Here is a 23,600-nt window from a genome sequence, read left to right as displayed (position 1 = left end):
CCCATTTTTCTCAGGATTTCGAACGCCTTGCAACATTTTACGCTGTCGGACGCTTTATCCAGTTCCACAAATCCTAAGAAGGCGTCTTCATTTTTCGTTAGTCTTGCTTCCATTATTAACCGCAGCGTCTTAATTGTCTCTCTGGTGCCTTTATCTTTCCTGAAGCCAAAGTGATCATCATCCAACACATTATCATCCAGCACCTAGAAGGTCAATAATAGTAATACGAGTATTTCATGCAGTTTTTAAAATGACGAACTGAAAGTCTATTTCACCTTGATTCCTACAAAATAGTCTTGTAAAGTTACAGGCCAAGTTACCTGATGGCCTCCATAACCGCAAGTCGTATTTACAGAAAATATATACATTCTCTTGGCGAGTCACGAATGAGTGTTCCAGATTTAGTTCCTGTCACGTCGCCGAGTAACAGTTACCTGTCGAAGGTGTTTATGTTTTAGACGTTAATAAACACACTTCCTTGCAAAAGTTAAGGACGAGATGGATCAAGTTCCATAACATTTAACCACTCGGTGGAAATGAATTAAAGTGCGGGAGCATATTGTCAGTCGCGCACGAAGAGCTGGGCGCCATATGGGGTGAGATCATCGTGACTATAGCTCCGAACGGGGCGGCCCCGCAACTCGATGCAGCGAAAGGGACGGAAGGGACGGTAACTGTCAATAAGCGAGCAGTTACGGTGCACTGTAGAGGTTTTCCTCATTTCAACACGGCCCGGAGACAACATTTGAACGACTTTACATGGGCAAGAATCATCGGAAAAAGAAAGACAGTCTAAATGTGACGAGTGTAGCCCAGATGTTTCGAATTGTTCACAGCTTTGACGTGCGTGGGGAGTGTTCCGAAACAGTGGCCGTGCTGCCCGAAGGAGAGGTGTGGCCCATCACCGTCAACTACAGCATCAGATGACCACCACATTGTGTATCACGCAAGAAGGGACCCGCGTCAAACAGGAGGCGCATTTGTAACCACACTGACCATGACTGTAAGCCATGCAATCTCACCCTCCACAGCGACACAGCGACTGCATAAGGGTGGCCTTTTTACCCGACAACCAGAACCTTCTGGTCTGATGACACCCGCACGTCGGCGGAATAATTTGCGAAGGTGACCAGAGCTTAGGGACTGAACCAACGACGAGTAGGGTAGCGTACTTTTCTCGGATGAGAGTAGATTCAGACTGAGTAGTGATTCTGGACACACCCTCATATAGCGACACATCGGGAAACGTAATGCACTTAGGAACATTGTCAAACATAATCATTTTTGATTCCAACATTTTCCTGGAACGCATCTGGAATATTACTAACTCTTGTGCTGACATTTGGGCTGATGACCTTACAGCCATTATCAACGTGAATCGTCTGCAAGATTTTTAAAGCACTTTACTCCACGGTGTAAGCGACTGACGTTGAGAATGGCTGAAAGATTGTCGGCTGAAATATTGCTATAAGGGATAATAACAACCCATATGCAACTTAGGAAGTAGGGATGAGGTGTACACTTAGGATGGAAAGTCAAGCCCTCTATTATGTCACTCCTTAAGCTCAACAACTAGCAATTCAAGAAATAAATTAACAATTTATTTTAGACCACATTAATCAAATAGCTAACATACAACCAACATGTGGCCATCAATAAGACAATATAGAAAAATGACAGCTTCCTTCTTAAGCAAGCATCAAATTACAATTACTTAACAAACAGTAAATTACATCAGAAGTGATTTAAAGAAATGTGGAATGTGACACCAAATATATATATTTAGCAATAACACAAGAAAGACGTTACAGTTAATGTAATTCATTGGCAAGCAATTATTTTTAAAATTATACATGCGAGTTTATCAAACGGGCAGTGACGCCAGGCTAACCTGGGCAAAAAGTGACTTAAAATGCCGGAAGCAGCAGACCAGTCGTCTAAACAACATCTAAACGCCGGGGCCCAACCAGGAGTCACTTCCCATTAGGCGGCACGTCACAGCTTCTGTGCACCGAAGCGGGACGTGGCGCCGCACCCACGCACCCACGCACGCCAACTCGCAGAAACTGGAACACAAACAGACGGCAGAAGACACAGCAAACACCGACCAAACATCAATCAGTATACGTTAAGAATTCGATAAAAAATAAAATACACAAACCAATTAGTGTTGAGTGAGTGCGTTCAGTAAGTGCACGTATATAAGGAAGTATATATAAATGACTAGCTTTACAAATACAAGTTTTACTAATAACAGAATAACTGGTTGCAATTTTTTTTCTTTGACAGCAATATACCAAGGACGTCACTTGATGGCAATAACCCAAAATCACACACACGCCTTCGCGCTAATCTGCTTTTTAATAGTCATCGAACCAGCTGATTTTAAAGCAAATAGTAACTGCTGGTCTGCGTGCAGTCAGACTCTGCCGGCTGCTCTTACTTCGACAACACGTACATTAGAACCAACCGACCAACAATTACACTCGCTGCAAACCAAATCGTTTGACTTAACGAAGGCACCAAAACCACTTATACGTACGATGGGGAGTGTCTAACATTCTGAGTGGTTTCTGTTTGTTCTATGTTGTGTCTCCCTACCACTTTCGCGCAACGACGCTCTGAGCGTGTTTTTTTAGGGAATTGACTAGTTTGAACCTGGGACCTGTTGCTGGTAAGGAGACGCCAGACCACACATGACATGTAGAGTTCAGAAGAGTTCAGTGAGACTAGCGATGATATAACCAAATACTTAATGATTTCAGTGTCAGCTCCCCTGCACTCCCTGTAAAAGAATCTTAATACTAACTAAATTTAGTGGAAGGAGTTCAAGGCTTTCCTATTTTTAGTTAGCTGGTAAAATAACGTCGAAAGAGCTGTTAAGTTTACCATTGGAAATTTTATTCTACTCACAAAACATTGTTTATAAATTGCACCATTGATAAAAGGAAATATTTTAATACAGGATGATAAAAACCAAATGCGTTCAACAAAAATGTGAACGAATATTCCCTGAGTGGGTTTCCAAGTTCTACAATGGATCGAAGGATGACATATGCCATATCACATCTATAATCTAGGTTTAAATTAAGTTTCACAAAAGAGAAAACTATCAAAATGGTCTACAGTGACCCTCAGTTATCTTTCATTATTTATCTAACTTGTCGTAAATTACAGTGGCTGATGTGGCTTCTCAATAATTACGAGTATATAACAGAAAAATCATCGTGTTTCGGATTTTAACTTACGTAGCAAATGTGAATACCATGAGCTTCAACTGACGGTCGACACTAGTATTACGTAAAAAGGGGATGTAACAGATGAGACTTCTGCAGTTCTGAGTGAAGCCTTATGTGCTCAAAAATGCGGCATCGCATGCGTTCATTACCTTGTCGGTGTTCGTCAGGGGGCGACGGCCGGCGCAGCTCCATCCAGCTCGCCATCTCGGAAGCAACTCTTTTCTAACTTCTCCTTACTACAATTTACCGAAGTTGGTTAAAAAAAAAACTATCTGGCTGTGTTTTCATCTGACCAATCAGGGTCTCAATGTTAACCTTAAGCTCCGCCTACAAAAATTCTGTCTATCCAATGAGAAACGTTATACTTTTCGTGGTGGGGCAATGTTTTTAAAGTTTGCAACGTAACAGAGACGCGAAAAAGTCTCACGCTAAAACTTGCAGCTGGTGTGGCCCTTTTAGTGTTATCGTAAGATCTATACTGTTCTTCTGGAGGGCTCTATCTTTTAACAGGGGCTGGGGGGTAGTCCTAGCGGTTACTTTTCGTGGTGGGGCAATGATTTTTATGTTTGCAACGTAACAGAGGCGCGAAGAAGTCTCACGCTAAAACTTGCAGCTGGTGTGGCCCTTTTAGTGTTATCGTAAGATCTATACCGTTCTTCTGGAGGGCTCTAGCTTTTAACATGGGCTGGGGGTGGTTCTGTTGGTTAGCTGGTTACGTGGGTGTCCGTCACTTATCGTAGGGCCTTCTAGCTTAACACGGTTCTGCTCTCGACTTCTGTTCTCGTTTCTCCCCTCGGAACTGCGTCTGTCTCACGGTGGGAAGGTATGACATGCATTTAGGCATTCTTGCGTTAGTCTGTTGTATTCCATTTGCTCACTCGTTACTCGTATTACTTTGGTTAATTTAATGTCACGATTTATTCGGAGCTATGTGACATACTACTGGATTTGCTTATCATGTCAGGGTTTTCATGGAAGGTGTTGGATTTGCCTGACACCTTACAAGTGTTCGAGATGGTGTCGAGGGATGGGTCTCTCCAATCCAAGAAAACAGGCCCCAAAGCAATGTGACTAGCAGCGCCCAAAGTTGACATCAGACACGTCCACCACAAAATCGTGACCGTCTTGCAAGGTAGACCGGCCGCGCCACCGCTGCCAGAGCCCGCGTGTTTTCCTCCTTCGTCCCCTCGAGCACGTGCTAGCGCCTCGTAGCGACCAACTCCCCTACCGCAAATACCTGCCGGTAGATCACAACAGGGGCAAAGATCATAGTACAGCCGGGTAATCGATAGTACTGCCAAAGAGCTGGTGTGCCAGAAAGGCGCACCACGGCTCACCACATGTACTCCCAAAAAATGAGGAAATATTCGATCCGCCGTAAAAACTTTAATAAACGCATGATCGTTCTGCTGTCCCACCTGTTATGGTGTGGTGAGGCATAGCGTTGCACAGGCACACTGACTTTCAAATCTTTGAACACGGTACAGGCACCGGTCAACGTTGTTGTGGCACTGTACTCCACCATGTGCGTCTTCCCATGGGTGCATTCGGGCTTGACAATTCTTATGTATGACAATGGGCGACAGCATCGAACGGCGCATATGGACGAGTTCTTGGAACGAGGGGATATTCGGTGAATGGACAGAACTCCCCGTTCCACGACTTAATTCCCATCGAGCACGTGTGGCATGATTTCGGGAGTCTTACTGTAGCACTTTCACATCAGCCAGCGACCACTCAGCAGTTATCAGCCGCTCTGGTGATTGAATGGATCTCCTTACCAATCTTTTGGTCAACATGGAAGCACGTTGCACAGCATGCACTGCTGTACACAGTGATCACACTCTCTATTACGAACCATGACCCTCCTTTTGCAATGCACATGGGACCATCAGAAATCGCGGCACCTTTAGCGTTATTACTGTCTTTGAATAAAAATATAATTTCTGTTCGGGTCATTGCGTATTTCTTTCAGCTATCTTCTGTTGTATAATGCAGCAAATATGTTGATGTAGGGTCAATCTTTCAATGAGCTATGTTACTTGGCAGTGACACATCTTAAGAAAGTTACTTTCGCCCTAAAGTTCTGCATATCATTGTATTACTCTTCTTTTCCAAATAAATTTTTATAAATTTCAAAATACGAGTAACATTTCTCCTTGTCTACAAAATAAACAGCATTGCAGTAATAACTGAGGAAAAATGACTACAAATATTAATAATATAATTACTTACAAATAACACCTCATTGCATAACAATGTTTTTTCTGCAAAGTTTCGCGACCTCTGTTAGTGGAGGCCAGGCTGACGCAGTCACGCCGTAAATTTGTATCACATACGCAACACGTGCAGATATAATGCATGTCAGCCATACGGCCACAACAGGTCTATAATGTCCTTCAACTTATTCCATTGTATTTCACCTATAGTCACAGAAGATACATGATATTGGGAGGTGTAACAGCCTCACAAGCTCTAGTAATGACGGACACTAGGTTATGTGTTTGCTACTGCATAATTAACAAGAGATCGGTGCCAATATTTTCATGAGAAGCAAACTGCACTTTCATCAGAGTAAAAATTGATGTTTAAAATTCTACCCTTGTCAGTGTCATTAGAGACGAGAAACAAACTCGGTTTGGACAACAAGCTTGTGAAAACAATTAATCGTGGGCTTTTCTCAAAAACCATATCCACATTCGGCTGGTGTGATTGATGGGAAACACAGGAAATGGTGCAACTCAGGCAGTCCATAACGCGCTCCCCTACGCACCGCCATGGCTTTCAAGTGTTTCCTTAATCACAGTCAGCGTGAATGGTCTTTCTGTTTCCTTCCTCTAATCGTTGCCTAGCCCCTGGCACGTTTCCAGTGTGTGTTCTAATAATCCTACTAAATCACCCTCGGGGGTAAGTCCTTAATAGATGAAAATTAACTCGTTTGCAAACCAAGCGTTATCTACGAGCGGCGTTCAATGTTTACTTACACTTTATTTTTTTCCGTTATGAATAATGAATGTGATTAAAAATAAGATCTGTATCAGTATGGAATGGCCCTCTTAAGTTCCTGTCAATATCCTTACGTTGTTCACAATAAATTAATATGAAACATGCAGACGTCTACTTATTAGCACGACAGCCAAAAGAACAACATGAAACTTTTGATATTACTTATAAGATCCTGCCAATATTTTTCCTGATACTACATACACGAATGACCACGTCATATTGCACAACGCTGGTGTTTTCCCGTAGCACTAGCGGAGACTAACGATATCAATGTTGCAGGGACATTCGTGTAGGAAGTGCACCTAACAACGTGTAACTTCAAGAACTATGCTTCCTCCATGGCATATCCCCGTGCACATCTAAACTTCGTCAGTCCCTACCTTAAAACCAAATTGTTTTTGGTAGACGCAGTGTGAAATTAACTCAGGCTTTTAAAATACACCTCACTCCTACTGAGATAACGAACAACATCTTAACTAAGATCCTAGATGCCGAAGATTGTGTTAGAACAAAATTTCAGAGAGCAAAACAGAAATCTCACGGCTTCTGTAGGAGTAACGGCCTCATGCAAAGCATATGCATCCATTTCCGAAAGTAATGTTGAGGAAGAGTGGATTGTCTTAAAATTCAAGCAGTAACCGTCAAAAACAGGGGTAGAGGCATCAAAAGCCTCGGAGATGGTTCTGTTCCTCGGTACGTAATTCATGACGTTGTAGAACGGTAATAGCCAATCCGAAATCACACAAAGCCAACAGCGCAGCACACTCTTGTACCCACTGTAGTCCTGTCCTGCTCCATTACCCTATTTTCACGGGGCGCCTTAGTATAGCTGCGCCCTTTTTGAACTGCACCATCAGGCTGTCGTTCATTATAACAGTTACCTGCAGCGCCCCCATGCCTACAGTGAATACTAACTATGGCGTCCAATGATTCCATCAGAATCAGGTTCATCTACAGTGTGTGAGATGCTATTTCTTTTGTAATTTTACACGAGAGTTCATACGAGATTATGCACTTGCTTTATATCCTGACATACACCGCCAGACAGTGAATATAACCCGCTGATAACGCAATCTGACTCAGCTAGCAACAGGAATGGAAGGTAGGAGACGAGGTACTGGCAGAAGTACAGTTTTGGGGATGGGGCGTGAATCGTGCTTGGGTAGGTCAGTTGGTAGAGCACTTGCCAGCGAAAGGCAAAGGTCCCAAGTTCGAGTCTCGGTCCAGCACACAGCTTTAATCTGCCAGGAAGTTTCAGAAATAGCAAGCTACACAAAGATTAAGGAAAAAAGGATACTGTTATTAGGAAGTAACAGAGTTGAACACTTTACACTTACATGAACTGAAAACCACATACTACACGGACTCAGAGTACAGCAAATAGCACCTAATAAGTCCGATATGTGCAAGGACAAATTTTTTGTCGCTTGTTACCTAAATTTCAAATGGCTCTGAGCACTATGTGACTTAACTTCTGAGGTCATCAGTCCCCTAGAACTAAGAACTACTTAAACCTAACTAACCTAAGGACATCACACACTTCCATACCGAGGCAGGTTTCGAACCTGCGTCCGTAGCGGTCGCGCGGTTCCAGACTGCAGCGCCTAGAACCGCTCGGCCACTCCGGCCGGCACCTAAATTTCCTAAGAACCTGAAAACGTTGAACTGGTATGGTAAATGCGATGAACTGCAAATACGTCATAAGAGCAGCAGGATACCTTGGAGAACTGCATCAGCATCAACTTATCTGGATCGCTGAAAATCTTTTACAAATCGATAGATACCAGTGGGGCACGTATGCGCACTGTAACTCTTGATCGAATGCAGCACAAGGTAAGAAACACGCTTCTCTATGAAACTACGTTTTAAGATTCAAACATGGAGGCAAATGCGTGTGGTGGTATTGGTAGCCGCAGGAAAAAAGCGTGACTTAACGCGTTCGCAAAGTTGAAATATATCACAAAACCAATATAATTTACAGTCAGGCTATGTATAGAATTTCACCATATTGGCTATGAACAAACATGTAACCGGAGTTCCATCATTTTCCGGGAATGCATCTGGCATGTTATTAACTCTTGTACCGATGTTTCGGCCGACAAACTCGGTCCAAGAGTTAATAATATTCCGTATGCACCCCCGAAAAGTGATGGAATATTCGATTCCCCCGGAAAACTTTAACAAACACGTCGAATTGGAGTATCCAGTATCTCTTCCGAAAAACATCTGAGAAACACAAAAGAAATAACATTACAAATCGCTTGAAAACATAGACGCGAATGGGAAACGCTGTTTGCAAGTCACTTGAATTTACAGATGCCTAGTACAGAGACGTATTCATATCACCACACGTTCTGAAGCAATTTAAAATGTGGACAAAGACTTAATATTCTTCATGTAAATCCGCATTCAAAAGATAATGGAAAAAGGCACGATTTTACGATACTTGAATAATGTCAAGGAATCCAATCATATGAATGCAACTGAAACGCTCGTTGCTTGCTGTGTTTCACCATCACACTGAAGACCGCTTGTCGAATTCGTCCATATTGAAAATAAGACAAATGTTTCAAATAGTGCTTGTTTCAGCATACAGTTAAAGGCTCCAAAGTATGATGGAATTTTGCCGCATAACGTTCTCACCCTTTGGCCTAGCGATAAGATAAATGTAGACTTCCTTGTTTTGCAAAGAGGAGTCCTAAAATACTATTTTAACAGTCTAGATCTCATAAAAACAACTTTATTCGTTAGTTGTGACAGGTTTTGACCCGTAACGGATGATCCTCTGACCATATTTTGTAATTTAGAGTACAAAGGAATAGAGTGAAAGATGTAATATAATTAAAAATTAAACGAAAATAAACTACACTATGTTATACCCAGTGACAGCGTGTGGAGCCGACGGTACGAAGCAGGAACTGTGGATAGTACCCACTGATGTCGATGACATGAAGACAAACAGCAGATGCCTCGCCCATTGTCTGTCGCTTTACGGGGTCTTTTGCAAAAGGGTGTACAACGTATGCGATACACGTCAGACAGCAAGACTATAAACCTTAGTACTACACGGGCTATTACCATAAGTTACAACTAAACAACATTTTATGTAAATTAAAATTTTACATGATATAACGTGAAAAAGTATAGCTGCCCAGCCTTTGGCATCAGTTAACACTGTAGTGGACTGCCCTCTGCCAGACTTCATATACATCTAAACAGGCTGGGGAACGCCGTAGGTTACCTAACGAAGCTGACGATTTATCGATAGCGATCAAAGTTGCTATGCCGCTGCCGCACTGCATTTGCCTCGGCCTCGTATGGTCTTCATATTTTAGTTGTTTACAAGTCGGCATTCAGCGCCGAGCGTTGACATTGCATGCCATGTTACGCACTGCAGAAAATTTACGTAACCATTTCCAGCATCGCCAGTAAGTAGTACACCAGGAATGGTGTGTCCTCATTGTTTTGAATTTAATTACAAATAGCTGTTTGAAAAACTTTCCTGCACTAGGGATAAAATATATGGGAAACTGCTTAATAAACTAGTCTAAAATATTTCATGGAATACGTGGTAGTCAATATATTGAAAAATATAAAAGGAACAAGAAATTTTTTAGAGCAAGACGTCGAACACTCTTGCAGACCTACTGAAGATAATCTCAAAATTTTACACAGTGTCCCTAAAGGTCTGGTGCTAAATACACTAGAAGAAATTGGAATTTTCATACAGCACAAAAATATCGGTCAGTATTATTCAGTGAACAAATAAATTTCAGAACGTATCTGAAATAGTCAGGAGAAAACGATCAAAAGCAGATAATCACATATAAAACAAAATATTTTAAAAACTGTCTATAAGACATTTAAAAATTTTCGTAATTTGAGTTTCTTTTACATGTTGCATTGTAAATTCAACTGTAGTGTGCAACACCACTACTTCGTCCACAAAATTCTTATTTGAAAATCTACAGGTAAAATCTGTTATGTACAGCCACACTGTCTGTGGCAGCAACTGAAACAAAGAGCCATAAAAATTGTTATATACTGAAACGTCTGTGTAATTGTTTCAATTGCTGTCAAGGACAGCGTAGCTGTATAGAATACATTTTACCTAAAGATATTTATAGGAATCTTCTGAGCCATGCAGCGGAGTTGCACACTGCTAGTTGCACTTATTTTACTGCATGTGTCAAATCGCTGTTTGCAATTGCTGACTGTAACGAAAATAATTACATAGAACTTCCACTGTAAATGCTTTAATTGTCAATTGCTTTCATAGGTAGTGTGGCTGAATATGACATATTTTACCTGAAGTTTTGAAATACGCTGTAGAGCGAAAGAAGCTGGTGCAACTGCCTAATATCGTGTAGGGTCCCCGCGAGTACGCAGAAGTGAAGCAACACGACTTGGCATGGAACTCGACTAATGTGCAGGAGGAAATTAACACCATGAATCCTGCAGGGCTGTCCATAAACCCGTAAAAATACGAAGGGTTGGAGATCTCTTCTAAACAATATGTTGCAAGGCATCCCAGATATGCTCAATAATGATCATGTCTGAGGAGTCTGGTGGACAGCGGAAGTGTTTGAACTCGGAAGGGTGTTCCTGGAGCAACTCCGTAGCAATCTGGACGTGTGGGGTGTCGCATTGTCCTGCTGAAATTGCCCAAGTCAGTCGGAATGCACAATGGACATGAATGGATTCAGGTGAGCAGACAGGATGCTTACGCACGTGTCACCTTTCAGAGTCGTTTCTAAACTTATCAGTGGCCCCACATCAATCGCACACACCCCACACCATTACAGAGCCTCCTCCAGTTCCAACAGCCCCCTGCTGACATGCAAGGCCCAATGATTCACGAGGTTGTCTCCATAATCAAACATGTCCATCCGCTCGATACAATTTGAAACGAGACTCGTCCGACCAGGCAAAATGTTTCCAGTCATGAACAGTCCAATGTCGATGTTGACGTGCCCAGGCGAGGCATAAAGCTCTGTGTCGTTCAGTCATCAAGGGTACACGAGTGGGCCTTCGGCTCCGAAAGCCCATATCGATGATGTTTCGTTGAATGGTTCGCACGCTGACACTTGCTGATGGCCCAGCATTGAAATCTGCAGCAATTTGCGGAAGGGTTGCACTTCTGTCACACTGAAAGATTCTTTTCATTTGTCATTGTTCCCGTTCTTGCAGCATCTTTCTCCGGCAGCAGCGATGTAGAGATCTGATGTTTTACCGGATTCTTAATATTTACGGTACACTTGTGAAATGGTCGTGCGGGAAAGTCCCCACTTCACCGCTACGTCGGAGGTGTTATGTCCCACCACTCGTGCGTCGATTGTAACGCCACGTTCAAACTTACTTAAATCTTGATAACCGGCCATTGTAGCGGTAGTAACCGATCTAAAAACTGCGTCAGACACTTTTTGTCTTATGTAGGAGTTGCCGACCGCAGCGCCGTATTCTGCTTATTTACCTATCTCTGTATTTAAATACGCATGCCTATACCGGTTTATTTGGGACTTCGGTGTAAGAATGTTACAGACAGTTTTGTATGCTTTTAGTTGCATTTGTAATACTATAGGTCATCTGAAGATGGTGGCTGAGGTAACGAGACTGGCCACCACTTTGTAAAATAAAAAAAAAAAAAAAATGTGGTGGAGAAAATATAAAAAAATTGTGAAAATTTTAAGGAAGTTTTATAGAAAGTTTATAAAAGCTTTGTAATGCTTTATTTGGTTAAACAGGTTTGAGAGGAAGATATTTTTTCGATCTGCTTCCTCCTTTTGTATTTTAATGTATACTGGCTACCACGATTTTCATGAAATATTCTTGAAGTTCTAAGCTAAGCTACCTCGTACGTATTATAGCTCCAACGCAGAGAACTTATTCAATCAACTATTTGTAATTAAATTCCAAACAATGAATACACACCATTCCGTATGTACCATTAGGTGTCTATATTACTGGTGATCCTGAAAAATCGTTACGTAAGTTGTTTTCTGCAGTGTGAAAGCAACGTTAACGTTCAGCGCTGAAGAATGACATGCAACCAATGAAAATATGAAGACCTTACGAGGCCGAACCGAATGCAGTACTGCAGCGACATAGCGTCTTTGATCTCTTTCGATAAATCGTCTACGTCGCTTGGTAAGCCAAGGCGTCCTGCAGCTCATCTAGGTGTGTGTTAAGTCCCGCAGAGAGTAGTTCACGGACGCGTTAACTGATACCCCAGGTTGGTCACTTATATTTTTCACATTATTATGTAACATTTTAACTGTGTAACACATAAATGGTTACTTAGCATCAACTTAGTATAATAGCCAGCATATTACGAGGGCTATTCGAAAAGTGAGGAAAGATAGGTCGCGAAATGGAAACCACAGTGAACGGTTAGCTACACCTTCCAGCTACTTCTCTACTTAGTCACCGCTCAGACTTAGACATCTGTCGTAGCGTTGTATCAACTTTTCAATACCCTCGTTATAGAGGACAGCCGCCAGTGGTTTTCGACAATTTTCTACTCTGGACTGCAGCTCGTTGTCTGTGTCAAAATATTGTCTTCATAGCCAGCGGTTCATTTCAACAGAGACGTACCTCAGGGGTAGGCAATTACAGGCAGTATTGTGGGTGATCAAACACTTCCCATCGAAAACGCTGCAGAAGCATCTTAATTGCCCCTGCGGAGTGCGGCCGAGAAGTGTCGTGAGAACGAACCGCATGACAGTTATGTTATGTGGATTGCATAACTTCAGGTGAAATCTTTCGCCAGGCCCTCATACTGGGCGGGAGATGCTGATTTCTAGCCATCTTTACGTTCGCCCTATGAGCTCAGAACTGAAAAGAGCGACATGATGTGATCGACGGGCGTACTAAACACAGTGCCCAACGCATCTGTGCAAAGTTTCATCAAATTTTCACTGTATTTTCCATTTCGCGACTGATCGTTCCTTACTTTCCGAATAACCCTCATATTGAGGTTTATATGCATGCTGTCTGACATGAACCGCATACGTAGTATCCTCTTAGCTACAGGTGACATAGTTCGACAGACAAGGGGCGGGGCATCTGCTATTTAACTCCTTGACACCGCCACATAGTCAGCATTCGACATGTGGTACTCACAGTTCCTGCTTCGTGTCAATTGCTCCACATGTCATCACTGGCTATAGCAACACACAATTTATTTTTAACTTATTATTTCCTATATCTCTGTTCTGTTGTACTCTAAATTACAGAGAATGATTCGAAGGTGGTCAAAATCTGGTCACAACCCATTATCACTAATGGATAAAAGTGTTTGTATGTGATCAAGTTTGTTCCGTATAATAATTTCTTTACTATTCACTGTCATCGTTGCTATGCCCAATATGTTTATAAACATTATGAAAGATAAGTCCCTGTCGCAGTCAGAGGCGACTCGTGAGTGTCCGAGCTCCACAAGTAACCTCTGCCGAGCGTGGCACTGTTTCGTGATGCTTGTATGGCAATCGTTCCGAAATGGGCGCTTGGCAAGAGCTTGTAACCTCACCCCTCACTTATCGACCTTAATGACAGTGAGAAATTAAACCGCGTGTACCTAATGGAAATTTGGGAAAAGCAATCGTCACCGAAGTTAATCTATCGGTAAAGAGGGAGGAAAGGGTTACATCTAAATGAAAGGAAAAATGCAAATGAAACTGGTGGAAATCAATTTTGAAAAGGGGTAAAGTTAATAAAGAAAGTAAATGTGCGGCCGTTACGTTAACAATTAACTAGCGGTAATTAGATATTTGAGATTTGGGGGAAATCACGGTCGCCAGTCGTAAGGACAATTACTATAGTAACTGAAAAAGTAAGGTTATTACACATATAATTAACACTAGAAGCGTGGCAACTGAAGGTTGACACGTGTAGTGTGAAAACTGAAAGTTTGTCAGAAGTAATAAATTTCGCTACACTCTGACTTAATTTAGCAAAAGAATTAATAAAACCGGAAAATCGAAAGTTAATTTAGTGACTGAAGTTAATAGTGAGCTTTCTTTCTGAAGCACATCGAAATCCAGTAAAATACGGTTAGTCTTGGACTACCTCAACAATCATTTCAAAAGCAACTTGACTCTACGCAATTTAGAAACAAGAGATTTAACTTTGAACTTGAATTAAATGATTCTGAACTATTAACAATAGTAAAATTTAGTACGTACCAAGCTGAGCTGCAGTCACAGGTAAGCAAAAATATACTAACAAAACTCGCACTCTAAATTTGTGCTCGTGTAACCTAAATATTGTAGCCAGCTACAGAACTTTGAAATTAAAGCAGTGAAATCTAATTATATTATTTTAATGCTGGCGTTTGAATTTCAACGACACTCGGGTTCATTTCGGAAAAGGAAGGGACCCTGCTTGGCAATGCAATCGGGACAATGAGCAACAAAGGTTCATGCTAAGTTGCTGTAATTTTGCGAGGCAAATGGAACAATTTGAAAAGCTGAGGTCTGCCATACAGTTCTGAAACTTTACGTGCTTTTAGTCTTCCTTGTTGGTTGATTGAAGGTTTGAAGCCGTCGATCGAGGAGGTGGCGACAGTCACTCATTGTCGGCCGTCGCTGTTGCAGAAGCTGGATGTTGGCGCGCCTTCTTCTCGACACGGTCACCAGGCGAAACGGGCTCTTGATGTGCGCCAGCTAATGCTTCCCGTCCGCGACACCATGTCAGAAACTATCATCGCGAGTCGAGCGCAATTACATGCTGCCAAACCCCGAAAGCGCGGCAACTCGCGGGAGCGTCACACAACACACCTGCTCCACTCGCTACTCCAGCCAGACTCTCACTGCTCTGCCCGCGCTCCACGCGGCAGAGTTAACACTACCAAAGATCCTACACACTTTGATTCGTCACACGACCTATCGACGTAATCGTTCGATAGCAGTTTTCCCTAGGCAAGACCCAGCGTAAAAATACAAATAATATTTACGAAACAAACCAATTATACATCGACATAAGTGCATAAATATATATATATCCAAACAGTAAAGCAATTACAATATATAAAGAGACAGAAATGTCATATCTTGAGGTAACAAAACAAGGAAAAAAATAATAGTACAATAGATGGAAATAGGAGTATATGCATTTCCGGCGTTACACGTGCCCCACATTGTCTGAGGATGTTCGTGTAACGTAAACAGACTCAGAAAATGTCCCAAAAAAGAAACAGCGGAAATGCATATTCTCAAAACATCAAAAAAATTTAGCATTCGTCTAATTAACCATAAACCAATTTGTAGACAATAATAATTGAGTGGAGAAACTCCTAATCTTATTCCACTCTGTCATCTTGCACAAAATAAAACAGGTTGACAACATATCAAAATTCATAGAAAACATAGAAAACGGTTTAGCTATTCCAAAATCATTAAAATTCGTAACACTATAAGAAATGGAATACTATTTGCAAAATTGATCAGAGTACATGGTCATAAAAAACAGGTATATCAAAATACGCAAACTAATAATTAATTACATAGAATACACATATTTATGTAACCTTTTCATAATTAATATTCTCGTCATGTCCAATTAACGCTAAACAAGAAAATAATATACAGCAGATAAAATAAAACATAAATATTGACAGCAGAATCCTTTCACATCAGCTGTCCGGGAAGAAAAGCTATTCCGCCTTTCGTACTCGCAAGTACAAAGAATGCCGACAGCGGCACAAGAGCCAACAGCGGCACAAGAGCCGACAGCGGCTCGCCTCGCCAGTATTGTTGCGCCCGCGTGTGCGGCACGCTTGATCTCACTCGCCCTTGTGACGGCGTTTCCAGAACGTCCGTTTCACTGAATTCTTTAGGAAAAACTCACTCCCGAGTAATCTCAAGGAGTCCCTTAATACTATCACAGTGGATAACTCAACACTGTCCATCATCGCACGCATGTACAAGCCTGAAACTTAAAACAGCTTCTAAGTACATCGGCAATGACTAGTAAAACACATATTTATGGAATTTTACAGCTATTTACAAAATCATATTTACATTCCTTAATCTACTGTGACTCAGCTGAAAACTTAAACTAGCAGCTTGGATTTTTAAATTGATTAATATTCAGTAACTCTTAAATCATTTAATCAACATAAATTACTTATTAATTACAACTTCTTTAATGACCTCTAGGTCAGGCAAAAGCATCGCCACATGGCACATCCTTAAATCTTACACTCTATATCTACATACTGTACAAATTACCCTATCTGTGGTACTAATCAATCCTTGGTTGGTACAATTTCAGGTCTACAATGGTCCATTATAAACAAACTTAAATTTAGAGATTTCATTGTCTATCTCGCTCGATTTCTCATGAGCTTTTACAAGTACTAAGTCTCCGATTGCAAACTTAGCAAAACGCGCTTTAGCGTCATGACGACGTATGCGAGTATCGGCTTTTAGCTTCATTACTTCTCGCAAACGATCCTTTTTCACACCAATACTAATGTTAATCCGTGGAGGGAATTTGATTATCTCTTCCAATTCACTTTCTACACTTTTGTCAATGCCGAAATTCCTCATGTTACGGCAGTTCAAACTCATTCCTACGCCAATGTCATCCGGCCAGTTAACAATGTGCATAGGCTGGTATTGCCTATGCACACCGTCTCCTGCCTCGTCAAAACCAACTACCATTGTTTTATCTTGGGACGTACATGTCAACGTTTTGCTTTCGCAGTTAATCACTGCACGGTACTTTAACAGCCAATCTAACCCGATAATTACTTCCGTAGTTAAGTCTGGCACGACGACAAACTCTTGTTCAAATCGTGCCCCACATATCTCGAAGCTGACAAAAATCTGTTTTGTGACCGGTTTACTGGCCTTCCCAGTAGCACCGATAATTTTCACTCCTGTTACTGGCATAACTACGATGCCAGGTCTGTCTTTCAGTAACTCAAATATTTTCCCAGATACAGCACTCAATTCTGCACCGGTGTCAATCAACACGTTTAGTTGTAGGTCGTGCATATTAACAGACACTACTATCTGTCTACACTTGTCCTCGACTGTTTCTTTATTTTCCCACAGTAAATCCTCGTCTATATCCAGGTCATTCCAGAAAAAAACCATCCGGCTTTGATCCTAAATCCAGTTTATCTGGCGGCTTTTTCAGCCTCTGTTCACATACAGTTTTAATTTCAACACGTTTGTCCTGAGGCTTAGTCTCTAGCTTCGCCTCCAATACCGAAACCTTTTCCTGTAACTCGTCAACTAGTGAGTGTTGCTTTGCTATCAATTCACTAATTGTCACCTTCGTTGATTCCTCTTTAATCAGATTGATCTCGTCTGCCAATCTACCTGGAGGAATGTGCCCAGTCGCATCTGAAATTACTTCCTCTGGATCTGCGCAACCCACACTGCTACCGTCTGACCGCATAACGTCAGCTCTAACCTCATACACGCTGAAATCTATGTGCTTTTCTACCAATTGTGTCCGGCTATCACTAAAATTTTCGTAATCTTTCCCCTTAATACTCTCGCAATGTTTAAACTGGAGGTTTGTGTCGGATGGGTCGGCTACTTCCACCACTATAACTTTCGGTAAAGTCTGCCGGTTAGGGCCAGAACTTTCCGTTACTCCTTCAACATCTAACTCCTGCGGGACGAAACACGACGAATCTTGCTCGTGCTCCCCATTAACATCAACTATTTCTGGTAAAGTCTGCCGGTTAGGGCCAGAACTTTCAATCACTTCACAAATACTATCTTCCTGTGGGACGAGACGCGGCAAATACTGCACGCGCTCCCCATAAACACTTCTCCCATACAGACCCCTATAATCTCTTAGTTCGTCGTATAAGCGACCGAACTGCCTTAACCAGACCTCATCCCTCTCTGCATCCCCTCGCTCGATGACGGACGTTTTATCCGACATCTGATCTTCTCTCAACAATTGCGAATCATTCTTAAACTCAATCTCCAGTTCCGCTGTGGGTATTACAGCTGGCACCTTATAATCGATTTCCGGAACACTACTTAAATTGTTCTCACTGACAGTGAATGTACCTTCTACTGCCGTGTATACAGCTGATCTACTACTTGTGGGCGCACTCCTTTCTCTTAACACTGGCACACTCTCCCGCCGTTGATTATTCCACACGGAATTTTCATACCGACGACACCTGGGTTTTCTCCTGCTATTGGGCCGCCAAAATTTCTCCACGCCCGGTCGGCCCCTCACCGGCGCGGCTAATGGTTTCCCTGTCTCGTCCCAGCAGATACGCTCCCCGGATGCTGCTGAGGCGGCTGATCACACCCTCTGGCGTTATTACTATTCTGTGAAGACCGTATCACGTTAGTATGATACTGGTTTCCGTCATTCCTGTTATTATCTGCATTGTACCGATTGTTATTACGGTCCGAACCATTATTGTTATTGCTGCCATGGTTGCGGTATGCATTATTCCCGTGGTTATCGTTGTTGTGGTTGCTGTGGTACCCGTTGTTGTTACCACGGCCTCTGCCACTGTCGCGATTATTGCGCCAATTGTCCTCGTCCTCCACTCTTTCCAGGAAATCATTGATTGTCCTGTAATTGCTTCCTACGTATCGTTTTGTATCATCTGGAAGCTTCTTGTAGAGTTCCCAGACTATTTCGGATTCCGAGCGGCGGTCACGCAAATATTCCAACTTGCGGATCCAGCCCTCACAAAACTCCTTCATCGAACCGCGCGAATTCGCATCGAAAGGCCTCGATACGACAAATTCGCGCCAGACTCTTTGCTGTTTTTGCTCTGACCAGTATTCAGCCAGAAACAAATTTTTAAATTCGTCAAAAGTCAGGTTCGTAATGTTGAGGTTTAAGCCCCAACGCTTGGCATCACCAGCCAACACATCAATAATCGCATTAATTTTTCTCTCATCAGTCCATGATCTGGGTAAAACTCTTTCACAATTCTTAATGAAATCCGTCGCGTGTATACCGCCTTTTTTCAAGGGGTCGAACCGCTCCTCTTTCGTCAACAATTCCGAACTATGTGCATAGATTGGCACATAGCTCTGTTTTTCTTCAAGTTTCTTTTCTAATTCCGACACCCTCGTAATCACTTGGCAAGTGGTTGTCGCAAGCGTTTCCACTTCCCTCTTTTTCTCTTCGCAGGTATTAGCCTGCTTCGTCACTTTGGTATCTACTTCGGATACTAAAGCCTTTAAAGTTTCCACCTTCTTTTGATCCTCTTTTTTCACTAATTGAATTTGTTCCGTCACCTTATTCTCGATGATCGGAGCAACTGATTCTCCTACACTTTTCTCGATTCTGCTAATTTCAGAATTAAAACGAGTATTTATGCTCGCAATTTCCGCCTGAACGCCTATCATTTCCTGTTTAAGATTACCGATTTCGGTATTAATTACAACAATATCTTCTTTGATTTTATCAACTTTTGTGTTAACAACTCCAACATTGTTGTTAACAACGTTAATAGCTTTGTTCTGATTGTCTAGCATCCGTTCAAATTTTTCAGACTGAGCTTCTTGCTTGACCGATTGACTCTTGATTTCGTTAATCAAAACGTTCAATAAATCAGTTAAATTCCCGGAAACTACCGGTTTTACTTCCGTAGCGGCTTCCTCTTTAATTGTCCCCCCGTATTCGTCATCAAGGGATTCAGATTTGATTTTCACTTCTGATTCCGAAACATTTTCTAAAGTTTGGAATTCCATTTCTGCTCTTTGTTGCGTTTCGCCGGTCGCGTCTTTCATGCTAGCCGCCTGCCCCTGAACAATGGGTACCGCGGTGCGCGTTTCCCACTGTTCGACCGATTGTTCCGTATCCAAGTCTAACAAATTTTGGCAATTGTTGCCTTCACTCATTTTAATAATTTTCAATATAACTGCCAAATCTCAACTCTAATTAGGATTCCTCACACGAATATTCTCGCTGACGTATCGACCATTTCGTAACCAGTACTTTGTTACGAGATTTGCACAATGCAAAATTCGTGTCCAGAACAACCTCAAATTTGAAGATTGTCCTGTCACCAGGTCGCCACGTGTAACCTCCCCCCTCACTTATCGACCTTAATGACAGTGAGAAATTAAACCGCGTGTACCTAATGGAAATTTGGGAAAAGCAATCGTCACCGAAGTTAATCTATCGGTAAAGAGGGAGGAAAGGGTTACATCTAAATGAAAGGAAAAATGCAAATGAAACTGGTGGAAATCAATTTTGAAAAGGGGTAAAGTTAATAAAGAAAGTAAATGTGCGGCCGTTACGTTAACAATTAACTAGCGGTAATTAGATATTTGAGATTTGGGGGAAATCATGGTCGCCAGTCGTAAGGACAATTACTATAGTAACTGAAAAAGTAAGGTTATTACACATATAATTAACACTAGAAGCGTGGCAACTGAAGGTTGACACGTGTAGTGTGAAAACTGAAAGTTTGTCAGAAGTAATAAATTTCGCTACACTCTGACTTAATTTAGCAAAAGAATTAATAAAACCGGAAAATCGAAAGTTAATTTAGTGACTGAAGTTAATAGTGAGCTTTCTTTCTGAAGCACATCGAAATCCAGTAAAATACGGTTAGTCTTGGACTACCTCAACAATCATTTCAAAAGCAACTTGACTCTACGCAATTTAGAAACAAGAGATTTAACTTTGAACTTGAATTAAATGATTCTGAACTATTAACAATAGTAAAATTTAGTACGTACCAAGCTGAGCTGCAGTCACAGGTAAGCAAAAATATACTAACAAAACTCGCACTCTAAATTTGTGCTCGTGTAACCTAAATATTGTAGCCAGCTACAGAACTTTGAAATTAAAGCAGTGAAATCTAATTATATTATTTTAATGCTGGCGTTTGAATTTCAACGACACTCGGGTTCATTTCGGAAAAGGAAGGGACCCTGCTTGGCAATGCAATCGGGACAATGAGCAACAAAGGTTCATGCTAAGTTGCTGTAATTTTGCGAGGCAAATGGAACAATTTGAAAAGCTGAGGTCTGCCATACAGTTCTGAAACTTTACGTGCTTTTAGTCTTCCTTGTTGGTTGATTGAAGGTTTGAAGCCGTCGATCGAGGAGGTGGCGACAGTCACTCATTGTCGGCCGTCGCTGTTGCAGAAGCTGGATGTTGGCGCGCCTTCTTCTCGACACGGTCACCAGGCGAAACGGGCTCTTGATGTGCGCCAGCTAATGCTTCCCGTCCGCGACACCATGTCAGAAACTATCATCGCGAGTCGAGCGCAATTACATGCTGCCAAACCCCGAAAGCGCGGCAACTCGCGGGAGCGTCACACAACACACCTGCTCCACTCGCTACTCCAGCCAGACTCTCACTGCTCTGCCCGCGCTCCACGCGGCAGAGTTAACACTACCAAAGATCCTACACACTTTGATTCGTCACACGACCTATCGACGTAATCGTTCGATAGCAGTTTTCCCTAGGCAAGACCCAGCGTAAAAATACAAATAATATTTACGAAACAAACCAATTATACATCGACATAAGTGCATAAATATATATATATATCCAAACAGTAAAGCAATTACAATATATAAAGAGACAGAAATGTCATATCTTGAGGTAACAAAACAAGGAAAAAAATAATAGTACAATAGATGGAAATAGGAGTATATGCATTTCCGGCGTTACAAGCTCACACAAAATAGCAGTTGCAGTACGGCGAGTGAAGCGTATTCACATTCCCAGAGAGTTATCTGGCAACAATGGTGTATGTAATTGATAATCTCACTATGTTTCACTTAATCTTGCATGCCAACTGCGGAGACTTTTTCCGTCTCAGAATGCAATAGCCATATACTTTATGATGGAGAAAGTTCGTTTGTACTTCTTTGGTTTACTCGGAGAATGATAATTCATCCGCTTTTTACATTGCTTTCTGTGTCATCATTTTCGAATTGGACTCATGCCTTGCCCCCTGTGACAATTTCGTTCAAAAAATCAAAATTCCTTCTCCTTTTTGTGTTTGTGATGGTCGAACGGCATCTTGGGCAGACATTTCACACAGAGATTGCGGGAATGGCGTAAAGAGAAAAGAATGAAATTTCGGCAAATTGTGAGACGACGATTTTCTCAAATACCCACTTTTTTCGCTCATCATGAACGTTTGTACGTCCTGCTTCAAAGTTCCTGGGCCATTGTTGCACTTTGCTGTTTCTCATGAAAGATTCACGTTACTCATTAACGGACATATTTCGCCAACACTGTAACTTCAGCTGACGGCACGGTCTTCTCACTTGGCTAAGGATCCTGTTGTTCTAGGATGTTTACGTACACACGGCACGCTCAGAACTGACAAGTACTATGTAATGCAATCGACGGACAGCAGCTACTCATTAAGGTCCGGTGTTGGCTACAATTATCGTATGTCAGAGTAACTTGGCAGATATGCTAATGCGTTAATTCGGAATCGATTTACACTAGAAAAAAATTAATTCTAATGTTGACTATCAGATGGAAATCTGGCGCTGTACAGCCTCTCCGGTGCTAACACTGAACAAATTGTGTAGGTAGCAGTTAATAGTAAAATCAAAATTATGCCTTCCTCACTTGTTTGACCATCTCTGTCCACAACCCGTTCCTAATCCATTACGCCTTCCTTGCATTCACAAAGCCAGGTTTGCACCTGGTGGCCAAAACAGGAACTTGTTTTCTTCCAGCGTAAATCGTTTCTAAATTAACACACTAGAATATCTTCGAAGTTTCCCTGCCATACAACAACTGCAGCCTATACTGGATCTCTCTGAGTAGCTGGCTAAATGGCTCTGAGCACTATGCGACTTAACTTCTGAAGTCATCAGTCGCCTAGGACTTAGAACTAATTAAACCTAACTAACCTAAGGACATCACACACATCCGTGCCCGAGGCAGGATTCGAACCTGCGACCGTAGCGGTCGCTCGGTTCCAGACTGTAGCGTCCAGAACAGCAAGGCCACTCCGGCCGGCTTCTGAGTAGCTGCACTTTAACTATAACCACCTGGTACTAAAGACAATCCGCAATGCATCTGCATAAATTTTCATCGGATTTGCACTGTGGTTTTAATTTCACGACCGATTGGAACGTAAGTGAACAGTAGCCCCTGTAAGTGGTAGCGAAATGTGTCGCAACATTTCATGAAACGAGGAGAGACGCAGTTCGGTTTGAGGTCACGTATAATAATGATATGGCAGCTTCTAATACGCTCTTACTGAACATACCATCACTTGGCAGAAGGCATTGCATAGAAAACGTGAAGCTACAGAACTGTTGGAAGAATAGACTCGATCAAAGACGACATACGCAGGAAATTAGTACGTGTCTTTAAAATCTTACAATGAAGGCTTTCACGACTGGATGTTTCAGCTGCTGAGAA

Source organism: Schistocerca piceifrons, chromosome 3 (genome assembly GCF_021461385.2).
Source record: "Schistocerca piceifrons isolate TAMUIC-IGC-003096 chromosome 3, iqSchPice1.1, whole genome shotgun sequence".
Lineage (NCBI taxonomy): Eukaryota > Metazoa > Arthropoda > Insecta > Orthoptera > Acrididae > Schistocerca > Schistocerca piceifrons.
Note: the sequence above shows the minus strand (reverse complement) of the source record.